This window comes from Lactuca serriola, chromosome 7 (genome assembly GCF_051521515.1).
Source record: "Lactuca serriola cultivar US96UC23 chromosome 7, Lser_US96UC23_V15, whole genome shotgun sequence".
NCBI classification, from domain to species: domain Eukaryota; kingdom Viridiplantae; phylum Streptophyta; class Magnoliopsida; order Asterales; family Asteraceae; genus Lactuca; species Lactuca serriola.
The window spans coordinates 25,412,886-25,431,347 of NC_136414.1; positions in this window are offsets into that span (position 1 = coordinate 25,412,886).

Sequence of the window (18,462 nt, forward strand, 5' to 3'; positions counted from 1 at the left end):
AAAATATAAAAAATGGGGGTGAAAATGGCTAATTTCCAAAATTACTCGGGAAGGCTCGTAGCCTTCTATTTATAGGGGTGAGAGGGTTCGCATCCGAGGGCTGAAAAGGCTGCACGCGGCAGCAGATACGAGGGCCAGGTGGCTTGTGCGAGGCTCGGACACGCGAAGGGGGGCAGCTGGCGCTTCAGACTCCAGACCAAACAAGCGTCAGATGCGAGACTACACGCATCGGACGCTCGGACGCACAACGCATGCATCGGACATGAGGATCGACGACGTCGGAGACGAGGCGGACACGGGTCGGACATGCGCGGATCCAGCGACGTGGCTGAAGCTGAGCCATGCGATTTTCTCGGATTTCGTAATTAATTTTGATTTTTGTGCCCCAAACTTCTAAAATCCATAACTTTCGCATACGGGCTCCGTTTTTGATGTTCTTTATATGCACAAGTAGGTAAAATTATGCTCTACAACTTTCATTTAGACTTCGTCGGCTAATTTTGACTTTATTTTTAATATTTTTATTTTTAACAGATCGGGACTGGTAAATCCGTTAAAAATTCATAACTTCTTCATCCGACATCCGTTTTCGTCAGACTTTTTTTACCGTTGTACTACTATTGACGAGATCTTCAATTCTCGTTTAGCTTGTGTCGGCTAAAAATCACTCGATCTAAAATTCGAGTTTTTAGCTGTCTACTGCTAAGCTGAAACTTAGAAAAATCATAGCTTCCTCATACGAAGTCAGATTTTGACGTTTTTTTATTGAACTTCTCGGTTTAACGAATACTACGACTTTCATTTAGATTACTAAGGCTAACAAATAGTTTATCAAAAATTCAGTTTTTACGTCATTCGGCACTGTGTCGGTTTTGTTGCGGATCTTCGATTGGTCATAACTTCTTCGTTATAACTCGGATTTCGATGAGGTTTTCGCCTAAATGTTTCTAACGAGATTATTTACAAATTTCAATAATAAAATTTTACTTATTTCAAATTTTATATTTTCGTTAAATTTCACTATTTGGCTTTTAATCGGAATCTCATAAGACTTCCAATATTTTCTGAGTGATTCTAAACATAGTTTTACTTTATTTCTAGTAAAAACTATCCGTTAGAACTCAACACTCAATTTGACATAATATTTTATAATATTATTTACTCTTATAATTTACAATACACGATTTCAAAACGTGTATGTTACATCCACCCCCTTAACACTCGAAATTAGGTCTCACCTCAAACCTCCGCCTGAAAACCACTTGTGCAACCATTTTTTTAGCAAACAAGTGATTTTTGGAAATTTTTTGGCGAGCCTCCGGGCAAATTTTCAACGACCAAAAATACTTTTTCCAACATGTATCAACCCGATCTACGACCCTGTGAAGGCATTTTTATCCAAAAGCGAGTATGGTGAAAAGTTATAAATCGTAAGATGCGTCCCGGTTCCCATTCTGAACAACTTTTCCGACAAATTTAAATAGTTTTTCCTACTCGCTTTTGCCCGATCTATAGCCTTCAAGTATTGTTTCGTTGAAAAAGTGACGTTCGTGAAATCCCAAGTCATAGTTCGAATGTCGGTTTTAAATATGAACAAAGCAATGGTAAAGCACACAATGAATCTGAGTTCTACGGCCCCTTTTAGTATGACCCTTAAGATCATATGTTAATTAGCAATATCATTTTAATATGACTCTTGAGCATACAAGATCTTTCATAAACATGGGTGACTTAATTGTAATATTTATAATTATCTATTTTGGACCCTATCTAGAATTATCTCAAGGATAGAATAAGTAGAGTACTGATAGGAGTAGTGGAGCATTTGGTATTTTTTCAATTTGCTAGTCTACGGTGATTGCTTGGGCAAAAAGTTGTCTCTTTGGAGAGCCTTTCTGATTAGGGCAACCATTTGGGTCTTCATTGAATTTCTTATTTTGTTTATCTTCTTCATTAGTAATGTATGAAGTAATATAATCATATGCTTTCATTTGATCTGAAGAGTCTTATACTCAAGTTGTTGAATTCATTCCTATCAATTGATTCCATTTCCATTATCTTCCAACGGTTAGGATATTTGGCTTTCACCCGGGAGACTCGGGTTCGATTCTCGATAATGGAACCAATTAATATGAATTAATTCAACAACAACTTGAGTATAAGACTCTTTAGATCAAATCAGGGCCGGTCTTGATGAATTAGATATCTTCAAAGGCACATGACGAGTTTGAAAAAAAGGACTATTATCGTTATTATAAATTTTTATTTTAAATATATATATATATATATATATATATATATATATATATATATATATATATATATATATATAAAATAAAAAAATTGTGCCCTATGCAACTCCCCCCATTCAAAGCCCCCCATGGATCAAATGAAAGCCTATGATTATATTAATGAATGAAGATAAACGAAAGAAAAAATCATTGAAGCCCCAAATGGTTCTTCTTGCGCTAATCAAAATGGCTCTCTAAAGAGACAACCTTCTACCCAAATAATCACCGTAGACTAGCAAAATGCGAAATATTGGATACTCCACTACTCACATCACTACTCTATGTATGCTATCCTTGAGATAATTCTAGGTAGGGTGCAAAATAGATAATAATAAATATTAAAATTAAGTCCCCATGTTTAACCATATATTGATATAAGACTCATAACTCATTCTCTATTAGTATCTTAGATATAGCTAGTCTTTTACATTTGTTTTATAATTGAAACTGCATTATATTTTCTTATGGATATGTTTTATTTACATAAAGGTCTAGCGAAGTTTACTTAAATTTTTATAGTAAATATTAAGATATCCTTCCTCATATTGATGAAGTATTGTTATAGTTGATAGACCTTATCTTTATTGTAGATAGCGATATGATGTTGTATAAATACGAATTGTAAATCATTGGAATGAGACACCGAAATATACCAATTAACTTGGTATCATAGCACAAATATCATTAACCCTACTTCCGCCTCTTGTTTTTCCCTATACGCCATTTTTTCTCTCTTCTTCTTCTCCAAGGGAACCCATATGGCCTTCCTCTGTCTATACGTAGACGATATCTTACTCATCATCTCCTCATTCGGCTTACATCATGAGTTTATGGGTCTATTAGCAAAAGAGTTTGCCATGAAAGATCTTGGACCCCTAAACTATTTTCCTGGAATTTTGGTGTCTCGTTACAAAGATTCATTTGTTTGTCACAACAAAAATATGCCACATAAATTATGGAACGAGCATGAATGACCTCTTGTTAACCAACTTCCACACCCGTTGACAGTAAGGCCAAGTTGAGCAGCACCGATGGAACTCTTTTACCTGCCAGGGGAATACAGTATCGTCAGCTGGCAGGGGCTCTCCAATATTTGACTTTCACACGGCCAGGCATAAGCTACGCAGTTCAACAAGTTTCATATATATGTAAGCACCCCGAACATCTCATTTTAATGCTCTTAAACGAATTTTGAGGTGTATTAAAGGTACTCTTACTCACGGGTTGCATCTTCACAAATCACCTTCCAAGAAACTTTTTGTTGGATTAGTGTCTAAGTCCATAACTATTTTGGTATGTACTTGACCCGATGGTGCATGGTCCTTTTGGGTTGCCTTCACCAAAGCAACTTGATTGGAGAAATAAATAAAGAGAGAGAGGTTATTATGATTTATTAATATGTTATAAGAATAATATATTAAAGGAGAAATCATATTTGTTTAATTAATATTGGTCAATAATTAATTAAGAATTAATTTTGTGATCAAGTGTAATTAATTAAACTAGAGGGGCTGAATTGTAATTATGTGATAGTTACAAAATAAGGTAAGGATTATCTTAAATATAGGGTGAACGAATTTAAGGAGATAATGCCTTAGAATTCGACTAGGATAAGGGTTTCTAAGACTTATCTTATGGTTGCTTGGTGGGCAAGCAACTAGATAAGGATAAGGACTAAAACCCTAATCTTGACACCTATATAAACCCCCTAAGGCTCATGAATTCGTCCATGCCTTCCCAAGAAGTCCTAAGGACGAATTCCTACCTCTCTCCTCTCTCTTTATACCTTCTCCACTTGCTTATGGTGTTTGTAAGTCATTAGAGGAGTGACACTTGTGACTCTAAGCCTTCCAAAGTCAATTCAAGGAGGAATTGGGATTGTTATTACTACATAACAATCAAGGTAATATCTTAAACCTAATTATATGTTAATATTGATTTCCATATGCTAGAATTAGGGTTTATAGTCTTGGATTCAAACCATGTACAATAGAGAAACCTAGATCCAAGCGTTAGGGTTTGTATGAGCACATAGGATGTCTTATGACCAAAACCCATCAGTGGTATCAGAGCCTAGCCTGGTTTCAATTGTATTGATGCATTGTATATCTAAAAAATTCGTTTTTTGGTGTTTTGGAGGCTGGACTCGCCGAGTCCATAGCTGAACTCGCCGAGTCCAAGGTGACTCGACGAGTCAACTCGTCAGATAGAGCTTATCTCGGGATTTCTTGCTGTTTTTGCATTGGGATAGTTACCTTATCATGATAGATCAATATTAATCCGATTATATGATATATTTTACTATTTTTTTTGATCTAATTGAAGATATTTATCAATTAATAAGATAATTGTTTCCTTATAAGATAATTGATTAATTATTTTGAGTAAATTGATAAATTGTTTTGCAAGAAATCATTAAACAAATCAAATATGGATAATTATGTAATTAAATGTTAGTTTAGATTATTTGTTATTTGATCCTTGTTGTTATGAAAAGTTTCATATTTTGCCCTTTAGGTTTTATAGTTTAAATTTGAACCCAATAGTTTTGTAGTTTTGAAATTTAAATAGTTGAAACCCTAATGTTTTGAAAAAAGGTTTCAAAACTTGCCCTCAAGTTTTGGAATTTAAAAGTCGATTAAAAGTTTAATTAGGAATGTTAAATTCTAAAACTCTAGTATAGTTTTGAAAAAGTTCAAATCACACCTTATGGTTTTGTTAATTAATTAAGGTGTATAATTAAAAGAAGTTTAATAAATCCATAAAAGTTTAGGTCTACAATTTAATTGAATTAAAAGTATAATTGTTAAATTAGACCAACTAGTATTTTGAAAGTATAAAATACACCCTATACTATATATAACATTAAAAGTCTAACATTATATATATGTATGAGTAAAAGTCAGTCTTACCGTTAGTAGGCCTCATTCACGAAGCTAGTCTTGTTGGATTAGTGTCTAAGTCCATAACTATTTTGGTATGTACTTGACCCGATGGTGCATGGTCCTTTTGGGTTGCCTTCACCAAAGCAACTTGATTGGAGAAATGAATAAAGAGAGAGAGGATAATATGATTTATTAATATTGTGACATCCCCATTTTCACGGCCAAAAAAGACCGATGTTGTTTATGCTTTATAAAAATCAGAGTACTTCATTTTATAAAAATGTTGCGGAATTTGTTCCCAGAAAAACATGGTAAATACGTTATTAAAACATTTTCGAAGAAACGTATTTATTTCATTTTAAAACGTTTGGGATGTCATCGTTAATACAGAAACATAAGCATAAACAGAACTTACAATTATTTACACTAGTGATCTACATCTCTTTAAATCTCTCAGTGTAATGTCACTTCATATCAACACCTGTGATATAAATAAACTGAGTGGGTCAGGTTGGGAAACCTGGTGAGTACATAGGGTTTTCAACCCACAATAATATAATTATTATGTTTAAACAATCAAACAATCAACCCAATTACCCATCCCCATTATCTTCTTTATTCTTAAGGATCTACCCTAAGAATCAGCTATTTCTCATTCATTCATTCCTAAGGATCATCCTAAGGAAACAACATGAAGTCCATTGTTGCCAATGACACATTGGTCAAGCGCAGCTGCTAATATTGTCACTTAGGCTCAGCTGCCAGAATTAGGACATTTTCTATGAGGCGCTTCTGCCGGTATTAACCTTTAAACACTACTGTCATGGTCATAAGGCTCCCTATTAGGCGCAGCTGCCGATACTATCCTTGGAGCGCAGCTGCTAGGACGTTTACCGTAGATCTAAATCATCTACGGGTTGTGGCGCAGCTGCCAGTGCTCATCTATAGGGTACTAGGTACACTGCTGCCAATGTATACCTATAGGGCACTAGGTCCGTACTACTAATGTTCCTCTATTTCAGCTTTTATCCATCATCATTCATCTACCCATGTTTTACCCAACATATCTTGTAGATATAAAATACTTTATACAGTTTACATCATTTAAAACATGTATAAAAATCTTTCACCAGCATAGACAACAAGTATTTAGACAATATGCACACATAGCACGTAAATTTATAATAAAATACTTCATATCTATGTGTAAGATGAAAGTAACTATGCACTCACCTGATTAGGTGGTGATTCCGAACTCAGACAGCACTTCGTTATCTCAAAACAATTTTCCTCGACAAAACCTAGTATCAATACCACTAGGGTTTAGTTTTTAACGTTAACCACGACTAATTAATAGTCTAGCTATTATTACTATTATATAAGCGTTAAATAAAAATCAATATAACTCATAATAATAGCCCAAATAATTATTTTAAGGTCCTAATAATGTTACTATAATTAAATAAAATCTATATTAAATATAGTATAGGCGTAGCTCACTTACAGCGAGTTTTTATTAAAAATCGGGCTTCGCTGGAGTAGCGTTTCCAAGCCAAAAGCTTTTCTTCTCGGAGCCGTCGGGCGCTCAGGGGCTTTCTTCTCGTGCTAGGGAGGTTCCGTAGACTTGGGAGGGGTTTAGGGAGGCTAGAGAGAAGTTAGAGAGAGAAAGAGAGGCTTATGGTGTGAAGAAAATATGAGGAGTTCACCCTTGTATTTATAGGAGTTTTATAGTAAAGTAGTCTCTAAGCTTCGTCCGTAACTTTTGCATACGAGCTCCGTTTTTGTCTGTCTTTTTACCGTTGAGTTCCTATTAATGAGATCTTCAACTTTCATTTAGACCTCGTTGGTTAATTCTCATTCTATCTCGGATTTACAAAACTGTATCGAATTCGCCGCGCTCGAAAAGTAGGGACTAAGCTTCGTCCATAACTTTCGCATACGAGCTCCATTTTTGTCTGTCTTTTTACCGTTGAGTTCCTATTAATGAGATCTTCAACTCTCATTTAGACCTCGTTGGCTAATTCTCATTCTATCTCGTATTTACGAAACTGTATCGAATTCGCCGCGCTCGAAAAGTAGGGACTAAGCTTCGTCCATAACTTTCGCATACGAGCTCCATTTTTGTCTGTCTTTTTACCGTTGAGTTCCTATTAATGAGATCTTCAACTCTTATTTAGACCTCGTTGGCTAATTCTCATTCTATCTCGTATTTACGAAACTGTATCGAATTCGCCGCGCTCGAAAAGTAGGGACTAAGCTTCGTCCATAACTTTTGCATACGAGCTCTATTATCGACGTTCTTTATATCCACGCGTTGGTATTTACGAGTACTACAACTTTCATTTAGATCCCGTCGGCTAAAAATCGACCGATCTAAAATTCAGATTTCGGGTTGTGCACTGCTATGCTAAATCTTAAAAAAATCATAACTTCCTCATACGAAGTCAGATTTAGGCATTCTATTTATCGATGTTCTTAGTTTAACATATTCTACGACTTTCGTTTAGATCGCTAAGGCTAAATCTCGCTCTATCGTAAATTCACTATTTACGCTTCCCGGTATCGTGCCGGTTCCATCGCGAAACTTCAACGGGTCATAACTTTTTCGTTATAACTCGGTTTTCGGCGTTCTTTATATGTACGAAAACCTTGTAACATACTCTACAACTTGGTTAAGATTATTTATTCTAAATAATCTTTTGTCGAAAAGTCGTTTTCGACCCCTATTGCCTCTAATTTGACTAGCCCAGATTTGCGGGCGTTACAAATATGTTATAAGAATAATATATTAAAGGAGAAATCATATTTGTTTAATTAATATTGGTCAATAATTAATTAAGAATTAGTTTTGTGATCAAATGTAATTAATTAAACTAGAGGGGTTGAATTGTAATTATGTGATAGTTACAAAATAAGGTAAGGATTATCTTATATATATGGTGAACGAATTTGAGGTGATAATCACTTAGAATTTGAGTATGATAAGGATTCAAGGATTATCTTATTGGTTGCTTAATGGATAATCAACTAGATAAGGATAATGACTGAAACCCTATCTTTACACCTATATAAACACTCCTAGGGTCATGAATTCGTGTATCCCTTCCAAAGAAGTCTTAGAGAAGAATTCTAACCTCCCTCCTCTCTCTTTATACCTTCTCCACTTGCTTATGGTGTTTGTAAGCCATTAGAGGAGTGACACTTGTGACTCTCTGCTTTCCAAGGTCAATTCAAAGAGGAATTGGATTGTTATTGCTATATAACAATCAAGGTATGTTCTTAAACCTATTTACATGTGAATTCTGATTTCCATATGCTAGAATTAGGGTTCAAAGTCTTGGATTCGAAGCATGTACAATAGAGAAACCTAGATCCAAGCTTTAGGGTTTGTATGAACACATATGATGTCTTATGACCAAAACCCATCAGTGGTATCAGAGCCATGATTGGTTTCTATTGTATTGATGCTTGATATAACTGAAAAATCGTGTTTTGGCCTCACTGTTCGACTTGACTCGGCGAGTCACTCTTGGACTCGGCGAGTCAGCCCTACTTGGCGAGTTCCAGAGGGTGACTCGGCGAGTCGGTGCGTCAGACAGTGCTTATCTCGGGATTTCTTGCTGCTTTTGCATTGGGATAATTACCTTATCATGTTAGATTAATATTAATCCGATTATATGATATATTTGACTATATTTTTAATCTAATTGAAGATATTTATCAATTAATAAGATAATTGTTTCCTTATAAGATAATTGATTAATTATTTTAAGTAAATTGATAAATTATTTTGCAAGAAATCATCAAATATGGATAATTATGTGATTAAATGTTAATTTGAATTATTTGTTATTTGATCCTTGTTGTTGTGAAAAGTTTCATATTTGGCCCTTTAGGTTTTATAGTTTAAAATTTGAACCCCAAAAGTTTTGTAGTTTTGAAATTTAAATAGTTAAAACACTAATGTTTTGAAAAAGGTTTCAAAAATTGCCCTCAAGTTTTGGAATTTAAATTTTGATTAAATAGTTTAATTTTGATACATATTTAAATTCTAAACCCTAATGTGTTGAAATGTTTCAAAACTTGCCCTCAAGTTTTGGAATTTAAAAGTTGATTAAAAGTTTAATTAGAAATGTTAAATTCTAAAACTCTAGTATAGTTTTGAAAAAGTTCAAATCACACCCTTATTGTTTTATTAACTAATTAAGGAGTATAATTAAAGAGGTTTAATAAATCCATAAAAGTTTAGGTTTACAATTTAAGTGAATTAAAAGTATAATTGTTAAATTGAACCACCTAATATTTTAAAAGTATAAAAATACACCCTATACTATATATAACATTAAAGGTCTAACATTATATATATGTATGAGTAAAAGTCAGTCTTACCGTTAGTAGGCCTCATTCACGAAGCTGGTCTATAAGGGGTGTTTAAGGAAATTGCCTATAAAATGGCGATTGAATGGGTATCCACTCTTACCCACCGCACTCTTGACTAGTGGAGGGTCGTTAGCCGAACGGGTAGGATAGGACGAAACCTTCCATTATAAGTATAATGAAATATAAAAGTAACTAAATGTTTTCATAAAATTCCCAATCTTAGTTACTTAGGCAAAAGTGAATTGATGCAATTCCTTGAAATTACACTTTGTGCCCTTGCGAAGACGTTAGTGGAGCGTGTGTGGTTAACCGGCACACTAAATGGGTCTAAGCAAAGGTAGCAAAGGGTGACTCAATGTTTGTCATAGTTTGGTGGAGCGTGTGTGGTTTACCGGCACATCGAATAGGTGACTGTAACATGTGAGGGCACCATGTAAGTTTGCATGGTTATTCACACCCGCTTTGTGATCCTCGGCATCCCAGTCACAAACAAGAGGGGCATATCGAGATTTAAACATGTCATTGAAAGTTCAATGAATCTCAAAGGATCTAGGAGTTTTCATAGATTTAAAACTTAAATTTAATTTTCGTTTTTCATGGTGGAAATTAGCGAATCGTCATTCACTTACCTTCAAATATTCTGCAATTAGGGTTACGGCATCCCTCTCTCGAGTTGTAGAATATTGTGTTGGGTCCTAGCCTTGGAATTTCGTTTGGGTGGTTTACCAAGGACTCAATCAATCAACTAACTTGAATTCGTTTTCTCCCGTATTGTAGATGTCAAAGTTCGACAACTATGGTTTTCCCAAATCCCGTGGAACAAGCTTTCCACATGAAGATGATATTCTACGATTTAATCGAGGATCAAGAAATCATGCTTCACTTCCTCCTCCTCCTCCAATTATTCTCCCTAACCCACAAGATTGTAAAATTGAAAGGTTCAATATCACTCTAGCCCTTTTGGCAAGTAAACATAAAGAAGGAAAGTCGGTGTGTACACACGTCCTAGGGATGAAGTCGCGCATTGATAGACTAAGAATGATGGGATCCGTTGTTAGTGAAGAGATGGTTGTTGATTGGGTTCTTCAGTCACTTCCAAATCATGTAGTGAGTTCGTAAGAGAGTACTATATGACGAACCACAACGTGACCCTTATAGATCTCACCTATATGCTTATTGCTGCCGAATCAGCAATGGTTTGGCGCAATAGAAAAGCAAAGTTGATTGGTGAATGTACCTTCAAGACCTCTATGGATATAGACAATGGCAATGAAAGACATGCAATGATCGAAAAGTTTGATCATAAGAGAAAGGCGATGTCTGAAGTAGTTCCATGTGTTGTTCCAAAAGAGTCAATTTGCTTTTATTGCCAAGAGAAGGGGCATTGGAGACGAAGTTGCCCTAATTACCTAAGAGATCTAAGAGATGGGAGAGTCAAAGGTATGACTGCGCTTTAGGTAAAATTCCACTATCTAACTCCATTAAGTTCCTATTCATTGATTCTTAATATATGATGTAATAAGATTACATTTGAGTGTTTTGTAGGGTCGGTGAAAAGAAAGGAAGCTTGATAAGAGAGCAAGATGAATCTAATCACAAGAGATGGATCTCGATCGCATGGACTTGAAGATTAGATTTTGAGCTTAGAAAGTTATGATAGAGTTGCTAGAAATTTTCTTTTGTACATAGTTTTCAATGGATTTTGCATTGTAAGGACAAATTTTTTCCGCTGCTTTTATAAATAAAATAAATTTTGTTTGACTTATTTATTTATTTGTTTATTTCCTTACAATGAAATCGTTATGAAAATTGATGTTCGAATATTTCTACAACGAATGGATATGATTCTTAGTTATGTTATTTATGGAAATGTCAAGAATTTACCAAATAGGGAGAGTTTCTCATCGCCCAAAGTTTCAATTGGATAGAAATTTGGAATCAGACAACTTGGTTGCATGATGAATGAGAAATTCATATTTGGAAATTAGACCAATTCGTTGACAAAGTGTCAAGTGAAGGACTAGGAGATCGAGTACACAAAGTTGTGTGTTGATCAAGTTCACCATAAGAATAACAAAGATATTCGTCATGATTTACTAAAAGGCTTAGTAAATATGATTATACTTACAAGATTAAGTGTAATTCTAAATTGATTAAAGGGTTTAGATCAATAGTAGAACGAATAAGAAGAACCATATAGGCAGAAAGATAAAAGTTTCTCCATTCTAAGAAGATGGGAGAGTAGCCTTTATGCTTTATGATAGGTCTTAATGATTAAGAACAATATCTTAATTGATCCTCTAAGTGAGTCTTAGTACAATTGTATGTATAAGAAGAGGATTCAAGGATTGAAGAAATGGTTAAATCAAGAAGTCTATCATACTTCGTTCCAATAACAAGTCTTAAAGTTAAGATTGTGACAATGAGTGAAAAGTATTAAAGGTTTATAACATTCATCAAATGTGGGAAGTTGTGATGTCTTGAATAAGACAAAGGCCAACTAGTACCAATTTATGAAGTGTTTTGATAAAAGCTACACTAACTCTTGAATATTTGTTTGTCAAGAAATGGTTATTGACAAGAGAATCTTATATGTCAAGGAGTCAGTAGGAGTCTTAATGGCCTTGAAAGGTTTCAAGAACAAATCAAATAAACCTTATCGATCATCACTAGCACACGAGTTGAGGTTTACAACCTATCGTGTTGACATTATTTTGATTTTGTGCCAATCCAATCGAGTTAATTATGCATCTGAGTTCTATGAGTTCTCATTTTGAACGCATAAAAGGCAAAGCACCTTAATCAATGAAAGGTACATTGATAGAAAAGGGTGAGCTGCTTAACTACTTGGAAGACATGGTGGGCAGCTGTGCTACCATAAAGGCAAGAAATCGAGATCAAGAAAGTTCGATCCATAAGAGTTTGAATTTGTCGTAAACCTTGGTTTTGACAAATTCACATGGATAGGAACAAATACACTGTTTAAATCTAAGTGTCATAAGATTTCCTCCTTCATGAAAAAGATTGTGAGGAAATGCTTTCACTAAGACAGATTTTAAGAAGATAGTGATTGTAAAATTGCATTCTCGAATTCAATTATGGTTACGACATCCCTTTCCATAATTTGAATTGTGAGGTTCGGCAATTAGTCTTAATTGTTTAAGACACACATATGAACTATCGAAGGCAAATGTGTATAAGTTCAAGAAACATTGATGAAAGATTATCAAAGCACTAAGTATTAGAAACATGAACTTAAGAAATTCAATAAGCATTGTTTTTCTGAAACTTAAGATGTTTATGAATACATGTCGAAACTAGTGGGAGCATAAGTGTTATGTTTTATAATAATCATCAAGATAGTGGGAGCATAAAAGTTATGATTGTATGATTATTAAGGAAAGTATTGCAAGGTTAGCAATATTAATTATAGAAAACAAGAGTCATACTTTGCAAAGTCGCAATAGTTGAAGAGTTGTTTTGCTATAATTAAGGGAGAGAATATTATGCTTCATTTCAAATCTAAAGGATTAGATTGAGAAATGTTAATAAATTTAGTCAAAGGTACATAGTGTGTTCTTAAAATTTCGATTATGATTACGGCATCCCTCTTCACAATTCGAATTTTGAGAACATAGCAAATAAAACATTATGCGTCGTGTCCCATACGCTTCGGGTATAGGATCGATTGCAAATGCTTTAATGTTTGACCATTCTAAAATTTTCCAAATGTCGAGCACATTTAGAGGGAAAAAGGACTAGAATCGGTTTAGACTAAAATAATTAAACAACTATCAAAGGACAATCCAAGTTCGACGAGGATTGGTCGCTTGTGAGTAGTTGGAAGTATAATATTGGAAAATATGGAAATGTTTCCATATTGGATGGACCGTATCGACATCATTACGAATAGATAAGATTCTATTAAGAATGAGTTGTCATATGGAACATATGGAAGTGTGTCCATATTGGGAATTGAATATTGAGAAATCTATGATTAGATTAGAAACTTCTATGCAAAAGGATGTTCAAAGAATGTACTTTGAGTGAGAGACATCACGTCTATGGAATTGTCTTGTAACAATCTCCGATAGAAGATTTTGTAATATCATTGGCAATAGTCTTTGTGACTTTGGTGCAGTGACATTACGAAAGGATAAGTTAGAATCTAGCATAATCTATAAGAAGCAAGAATTTGATATTCTTTCACTTATGGAAAAGGATTTGGAGTTGTGAAATGAGAATGATTGGAAATGTGTTCAAAGTAAGAACCATAGGTAAACATTGTGTGCATGCTAGGAGCATGGGACAAGTGTTGGAATTCAAGTAAGAAGTTGATTACCCGAAACGACAAATAATGAGTAATCGATATGGTGATAAATAAAAGGAGTTTTATTTATACTCAAAGGTTTGAGGCCATATGGGATTAGTATTATTCTTGTGTTTCACATTTGCATGTTTTGACTTCCAGAATAATTGAGTTTATTAAGAATAATCGAATTATTCAAACGGGCCACAGTCGTTCATATGTTGGAAGTAGGTATGAATGAAGACTGTCGTGAATTGGTGTGTGGATTGTCTAAAAGAGTATTAGACATAAGCAAATGTTTGTTGCAACGTTCATGAGTGCTTATGAATGTGATTTGAGCATTGGATTAGACCCACGCTCACTTGGATCACTCCATGGATTGTATCACGAGTGATTGGTGAGACGATAACATCTTATATTCTTGAGACCGAGATGTGTGAGTTGTATCTTGCAAATCAGTTGCACATTGATAATATGTAAACGCACCAGTAACTTGGTGTTATAAAACATATTGTTGTGTGTGATTCGGTGCGTGAGTACAAGCAAGCATTGTATCAAAGTTTATCCGTTCCTTTTATCCAAAGTAGGATAAAAGCGATATCTTTGGGCCCCTCGATGGTTTAGTGATGACAAACGTAAATGCTCGGCCGGGCTAGGGCTAATTTGATTTGTTCAGTTAGTCTGTCGTCATAAATCAGAAATCGAGAAGTAGTACAAAGAGAATGATTTGAAATCATATCTCATATGATATCTAGAATGGAGGAATATATGATCCCTTATCTTAAGGACACGCGTATCTGATATGATCAGAGTTGACAGCGGCTTTGGAAAGCTACGATTGCAGATCAGGATCCGAAGTCATACGCAGAATAGTTGTTAGACTTATCCAAGTGGGAGACTGTTGGATTAGTGTCTAAGTCCATAACTATTTTGGTATGTACTTGACCCGATGGTGCATGGTCCTTTTGGGTTGCCTTCACCAAAGCAACTTGATTGGAGAAATGAATAAAGAGAGAGAGGATAATATGATTTATTAATATGTTATAAGAATAATATATTAAAGGAGAAATCATATTTGTTTAATTAATATTGGTCAATAATTAATTAAGAATTAGTTTTGTGATCAAATGTAATTAATTAAACTAGAGGGGTTGAATTGTAATTATGTGATAGTTACAAAATAAGGTAAGGATTATCTTATATATATGGTGAACGAATTTGAGGTGATAATCACTTAGAATTTGAGTATGATAAGGATTCAAGGATTATCTTATTGGTTGCTTAATGGATAATCAACTAGATAAGGATAATGACTGAAACCCTATCTTTACACCTATATAAACACTCCTAGGGTCATGAATTCGTGTATCCCTTCCAAAGAAGTCTTAGAGACGAATTCTAACCTCCCTCCTCTCTCTTTATACCTTCTCCACTTGCTTATGGTGTTTGTAAGCCATTAGAGGAGTGACACTTGTGACTCTCTGCTTTCCAAGGTCAATTCAAGGAGGAATTGGATTGTTATTGCTATATAACAATCAAGGTATGTTCTTAAACCTATTTACATGTGAATTCTGATTTCCATATGCTAGAATTAGGGTTCAAAGTCTTGGATTCAAAGCATGTACAATAGAGAAACCTAGATCCAAGCTTTAGGGTTTGTATGAACACATAGGATGTCTTATGACCAAAACCCATCAAGTCTATAAGGGGTGTTTAAGGAAATTGCCTATAAAATGGCGATTGAATGGGTATCCACTCTTACCCACCGCACTCTTGACTAGTGGAGGGTCGTTAGCCGAACGGGTAGGATAGGACAAAACCTTCCATTATAAGTATAATGAAGTATAAAAGTAACTAAATGTTTTCATAAAATTCCCAATCTTAGTTACTTAGGCAAAAGTGAATTGATGCAATTCCATGAAATTACACTTTGTGCCCTTGCGAAGACATTAGTGGAGCGTGTGTGGTTAACCGGCACACTAAATGGTTCTAAGCAAAGGTAGCAAAGGGTGACTCAATGTTTGTCATAGTTCGGTGGAGCGTGTGTGGTTTACCGGCACATCGAATAGGTGACTGTAACATGTGAGGGCACCATGTAAGTTTGCATGGTTATTCACACCCGCTTTGTGATCCTCGGCATCCCAGTCACAAACGAGAGGGGCATATCGAGATTTAAACATGCCATTGAAAGTTCAATGAATCTCAAAGGATCTAGGAGTTTTCATAGATTTAAAACTTAAATTTCTTTTTTGTTTTTCGTGGTGGAAATTAGTGAATCGTCATTCACTTACCTTCAAATGTTCTGCAATTAGGGTTACGGCATCCCTCTCCCGAGTTGTAGAATATTGTGTTGGGTCCTAGCCTTAGTATTTCATTTGGGTGATTTACTAAGGACTCAATCTATCAACTAACTTGAATTCGTTTTCTCCCGTTTTGTAGATGTCAAAGTTCGACAACTATGGTCTTCCCAAATCCCGTGGAACAAGCATTCCACATGAAGATGATATTCCATGATTCGATTGAGGAACAAGAAATCATGCTTCACTTCCTCCTCCTCCTATTATTCTCCCTAACCCACAAGTTTGAAGGCTTGAAAAGTTCAAGCTCACTCAAGCCCTTTTGGCAAGTAAACATAAAGAAGGAAAGTCCGTGTGTGTACACGTCCTAGGGATGAAGTCACACATTGATAGGTTAAGAATGTTGGGATCCATTGTCTGTGAGGAAATGGCTGTTGATTGGGTTCTTCAGTCACTTCCCAACTCATATAGTGAGTTCGTAAGAGAGTACTATATGATGAACTACGACGTGACCCTTATAGATCTCACCTATATGCTTATTGCTGCTGAATCAGCAATGATTTGGCGCAATAGAAAAGCAAAGTTGATTGGTGAATCTGCCTTCGAGACCTCTATGGATATAGACAATGGCAACGAAAGACATGCTATGATCGAAAAGGTTGATCATAAGAGAAAGGCGATGTCTGAAGTGGTTCCATGTGTTGTTCCAAAAGAGTCGATTTGCTTTTATTGCCAAGAGAAGGGGCATTGGAGTCGAAGCTGCCCTATTTACCTAAGAGATCTAAGAGATGGGAGAGTCGAAACGTATGGCTCTGCTTTAGGTAAAATCCATTGACTAACTCTTTTAAGCTTCATTCTAGATTCTGAATACATAATGTGATAAGATTACAATTGATGCTTTGTAGGATCGAAGAAAAGAAAGGAAGCTTAAGGGAAGAAGTGAGCAAAATCTAACCGTGAAGGAATGGATTTCGATCGCGTTTCTCGAAGATTAGATTCTTGAGCTACTACTTAGAGTTAAAATTAGATTGCTAAGAAAGATGTATTAGCATAAGTTTTTCAAGGAGTTGCATTGTAAGGACAAAATTTTTCCGCAATAAAATAAATTTTGACTTTAAATTTTATTTATTTATCCTTACAATGGCGTGTATGAAAAAAATTGATGTTAAAATGTTTCTATTATTAGCAATAATGAATTTGGTTCTTATTATGTTATTTATGGAAAGTCAAGAATTTACCAAATAGGGAGAGTTTCTCATCGCCCAAGTTTCAATTGGACAGAAACTTGGAATCATGCAACTTGGTTGCACGATGAATGAGAAATTTCATATTTGGAAATTAGACTAATTCATTGACAAAGTGTCAAGTGAAGGAGATCGAGCACACAAAGTTGCGTGTTGGTCAAGTCCACCATAAGAGTAACAATGATATTCGTCATGATTTACTAAAGGTTTAGTAAATATGATTATACTTATAAGATTAAGTGTAATTCTGAATTGATTGAAAAGGTTTAAATCAATAGTAGAACGAATAACAAGAATCAAGTAGGCAGAAAGATAAAAGTTTCTCCATTCTAAGAAGAAGGGAGAGTACCTTTTATGCTTTATGATAGGTCTTAATGATTAAGAACCATATTTCAATTGATCCTCTAAGTACAATTGTATGTTTAAGAAGAGGAATCAAGAATTGAAGAAATGGTTAAATCAAAAAGTCAATCATAATTCGTTCCAAAACAAGTCTTAAAGTTAAGGTTGTGACATTGAGTGAAAAAGTATTAAGAAGGTTTATAACATTCATTAAATGTGGTAAGTTGTGATGTCTTGGATAAGACAAAGACCAACTAGGACCAATTTATGAAGTGTATTGATAAAAGCTACACTAACTCTTGAATATTTGTTTGTCAAGAAATGGTTAATGACAAGAGAATCTTATATGTCAAGGAGTCAGTAGGAGTCTTAATGGTCTTGAAAGGTTTCAAGAACAAATCAAATAAACCTTATCGATCATCACTAGCACACGAGTTAAGGTTTACAACCTATCGTGATGACATTATTTTGATTCTATGTCAATCCAATCGAGTTAATTATGCATGAGAGTTCTATGAGTTCTCATTTTGAACGCATAAAAGGCAAAGCACCTTAATCAATGAAAGGTACATTGATAGGAAAGGGTGAGCTGCTTAACTACTTGGAAGACATGGTGGGCAGCTGTGCTAACATAAAGGCAAGAAATCAAGATTAAGAAAGTTCGGTCAATATGAGTTTGAATTTGTCGTAAACTTTGGTTTTAACAAATTCACA